The sequence below is a fragment of the Symphalangus syndactylus genome, chromosome 19 (genome assembly GCF_028878055.3).
Source record: "Symphalangus syndactylus isolate Jambi chromosome 19, NHGRI_mSymSyn1-v2.1_pri, whole genome shotgun sequence".
In the NCBI taxonomy this organism is placed as follows: domain Eukaryota; kingdom Metazoa; phylum Chordata; class Mammalia; order Primates; family Hylobatidae; genus Symphalangus; species Symphalangus syndactylus.
Window position 1 is genome coordinate 32,738,683 of NC_072434.2, and position 4,176 is coordinate 32,742,858.

At 39.1% G+C, this 4,176-nt stretch overlaps 1 pseudogene; it reads left to right on the plus strand.

Moving 5' to 3' along the window:
• The first annotated feature begins 274 nt into the window (after positions 1–274).
• On the plus strand, positions 275–3,938 carry LOC129458240 (ATP-dependent RNA helicase DHX29-like; annotated as a pseudogene).
• The last annotated feature ends 238 nt before the right edge of the window (positions 3,939–4,176 follow it).

Consider the following 4,176-nt stretch of genomic DNA (forward strand, 5'->3'; position numbering starts at 1 on the left):
ATCAATTTTGTTTAAGAGGAGGGGACTCATCCTGCCAGATTTGAAGAAATGCAACTAAACAACAGTTATCAAAACTATGATGCTCTAGCCCCAAACAAAGAAATGGAACAGAACAGAGGGTTCAGAAATAGATCCATGTGGATATCATATAGATGAAACGAGACACCAGTGGGGAAACATTGCTTAGTGTGTACTGCTGTAAAAACAGATCCATGACATGGAGAATAGTAAAGCAGAATAGCTAACTTGCAAGATACACAAAGCAGACTCATATATGGCAAGTAAAAAACACAAAGAAGAAAAGACAAGAAAATATGTTTGTTACCTTCTTGCAGGAAAGCTTTTCTTGGGATCGAGGGCTCAGGTTGGTGCCACAGGAGCCAGGGAATGTGAAGAGCTCTTGGTGGCAGTGCCAGAGCCTGGGCTGCGAATGATCTTCTGCCACAGCTGCAACACTGGCGGCAAGGACAAGAAACACAAGGCTCTGGTGGCCACGGTGGTCTGGCGGTACGGGCTGCCGTGTCTGCTTTCAGAGCCAAATCAACCACTGGGGCTGGAACTGCCCAGGAGGCCCAAAACAAAAAGCCAGTGTCCAGGCCACCCTTCCAACACCGCTGCAAGCACCAGGGAGCCCTGAGTCAAGCAAGGCCCCAAAATTTATAGTTTTAATTCTACAAATGATTCTGGTGGTCCTGCAAGTCTGGGTAAATCTATTTTGAAAGTGGTAATTAATAACAAATTAGAGCAAGGAATTATGGGAGTGAGCAATGAAAAGCAAAACAATGACAAGGGAGTGATTTCTGGAAGACTTAATGCCAAAAAATTGCAGGATTTTTACACGGCTTTACAAGCATTTTTATTTAAGACTAAGACATTGAAGATGTCACAACCAATGCTCTCTTACATGGAGGTGACCTTCATTCTGCCTTGGATTGGCTCTGTTTAAACCTTGCAAATGATGCAAGGTTTCAGTCAAGAATTTGAAGGGCAACAACCTGAAGTAGGCTGAAATTGCAGTCTCCTATACAAGGCACTATTTCACCACCATTGCAACCTAAAACAAAACAAACAAAAGAATAAGACCCTAAGATGAAGCCAAAAAAGGAAGAAGGAAATATGGAAGCAAATATGAAAGAATGGATTTCACAGTACACTGAACAACAAATGAAGAAGAAAAGAATGAGAATTCTAAAAGTTTAGAAGAATAGGAAAAAAAAAATTGACCCCAATGAAAGTTATTTACATCTTGCAGCAAAACTGCTGGATGCAAAGGAACCAGCAGCTACCTTTAAACCAGAAAAAAAGAAAAAAAAAAGAAAAACAAGCAAGACCAAAGGGAGGGTCAGGAAAAAATAAGGAAATTTCAAAGAGAAATGGAAACTTTAGAAGATGATCCAGTATTTAATCCAGCCATAAAGATTTCACATCAACAAAATGAAAGAAAAAAGCTTCCTGTGGCCATAGAAGGAGAAAGTGCGTTGAACTTTTAAGTTATTTGAAAAAATCTGCAGCTGCTACTTAAGAAGAGAAAGATAAAAAGAACCTCATGACGTAAGAAATTTTGACTGTACTTCTCAAAGTTCAACTGGAAAATCTCCCAAACAATTTCTGATTGACTGGTTCAGGAAGACTCTTCCCAAAAGTCCAAATCCTTCCTTTGAAAAAGTTCCAGTAGGTAGATGCTGGAAATGTAGGGTTAGGGTAATCAAGTCTGAAGATGCTGTCCTGATAGGATGCCTACAATCTTAACAGAGGATGGCATGCAAGACCGGCACCTGGGAGGCACTTTAGTTCTTTATCATTTTGTTAAAGGGCAGTCAGTTCATCAGTGACTTCATCCTATTTCCCAAGATGTTTGGCTGGAGTACAGTGATGAGGAAAAAAAAGAGAAGAATTAAATAAAATGAAAACCAATAAATCATGTGATCCTTTTATTGCCCAACTTTTGAGTACATTGAAACAGCAGCAACAACAGCATTCTGAAAATAAGAGAGAAATCTCTAATGATCCTGAGGAATCTTGGGAAAATTTAGTTTCTGATGAGGATTTTTCTGCACTGTCCTTGGTATCAGCAAATGCGGAAGATTTGGAACGTGTTAGAAACCTCTTTAGAAAGTTGCAAAGCACACCTAAGTATTAGAGACTTCTAAAGGAAAGACAACAGTTTCCTGTATTTAAACATCAGGATGCAGGTGTAGAAACTCTTAAAGGCACTGGGGAGTGGTTGTGGCAGGTAAAACAAGGAGTGATGAAAGTACTCAGATACCACATTTTCTGTTGGAAGATTTTCTTCTAAATGAGTAGGGAGCAAGTAAATGTAACATTGCCTGTACCCAACCTCAAAGGATCTCAGCAGTGAGTTTAGCCACCAGAGCGTGTGATGAATTGGGCTGTGAAAATGGAACTGGAGGAAGGAATTCTTTGTGTAGATATCAGATCCGGATGTTATCTCAAGCTTGTGAATCTACCAGTTTACTCTCCTGTACAACAGGGGTTTTGTCAAGGAAACTTCAAGAAGATGGTCTTTTTACTAATGTGTCTCATGTTACTGTAGATGAGGTTCATACAAGAAGTGTCCAGTCAGACTTCCTACTAACTATCTTAAAGGAAGTTTTCCAAAAACATTCTGATCTCTACTTGATTCTATGAGTGCCACTGTGGACAGTGAAAAATTTTCCACATATTTCACACACCGCCTCACTCTCAGGATTTCAGGAAGAAGTTATCCTGCTGAGGCTTTTCAACATGAAGTTATAATAGAAGAAACAGACTTTGTACAGGAAAAAGAGTCAGGATATTGTCAGAAATTTCTGGAGAAGGAAGAAGAAATAACCATTAATGGTACAAGCAAAGCAGGGGGATCAAAAAAAATTAAGAATATATTTCAGTTCAGACTAGAGCAAATGCTGATTTAAATCAATTCTACCAAAAGTACAGCAACTTCACTCAGCATGCTGGGTTTCATTTTAGAACTTCTTGCATATTTAGATAAAAGTTCCCAATTCAGAAATATTGAAGGAACAGTATTAACCTTTTTACCAGATCTTGCTCATATTCAGCAGTTGTATGATCTCCTATCAAATGATAGAAGGTTTTATTCGGAACGATATAAATGGATAGCTCTGCATTCTATTCTTTCAACTCAAGGTCAAGCTGTAGCACTCACACTTCCTCCTGCAGAAGTCAGAAAGATTGTTTTAGCAACAAATTTTGCAGACGGGTAGCGCTATTCCAGATACTGAGTTTGTAATTGATACTGGAAAAACAGAAGAAAATAAGAGCCATGAAAGCAGATAGATGAGTTCTTTGATTGAGATATTTGTCAGTAAAGCCAGTGCTTTGCAGTGCCAGGGGAGAGCTGGCAGGTCAGAGATGGCTTCTGCTTCTGGGGGTACACAAGAGAAAAATTTGAAGGCTTTATGGATTATTCTGTTCCTGAAATCTTACATGTACCTTTAGAGAAATTATGCTTTCATATTATGAAGTGTAATCATGATGATCCTGAAGATCTCCCTTTCAAAGCCTTAGATCTGCCTCAGCTCCCAGTGATCAGCCATTCAATGAATTTCCTCCAAAAAACTGGAGCCTGTAAGCTAAACGAGCCTCAGCTGACTCCGTTGGGCCAACACCTTGCAGCTTTACCTGTGTATGTCAAGACTGGCAAGACGCTTATTTTTGGTACAGTATTTGGCTGCCTTGACCCAGTGGCAACACTAGCTGCAGCTATAACAGAGAAGTCTCCTTTTACCACACCAATTGGTCGAAAAGATGACGCAGATCTTGCGAAATCAGCTTTGGCCATGGTGGATTCAGACCACCTGATCATCTACAATGCATATCTGGGAAGGAAGAAAGCACGACAAGAAGGAGGTTATCATTCTGAAATCATATATTGCCAGAGGAATTTTCAAATAATAGGATGTTACTGTTCACCCTAGAAGTAATTCTTAGCGTAGCTCACTCTCTCAGAGTCATGGATAACTATAACAGGTTTATTTATTTTGGAAAAAGAGAATGCCTAGGATAATACTTGACACACAGTAAGTGTTTAATAAACATTTGTTGAATTAGAACCAAAAAAATTTTCTTAAAACAAGATCTCAAAAAAGGAAAATTTGGATAAAAAATACCTATTATTTTACTACATTAAGATCAAGGAGTTCAGCTTAACGCAGG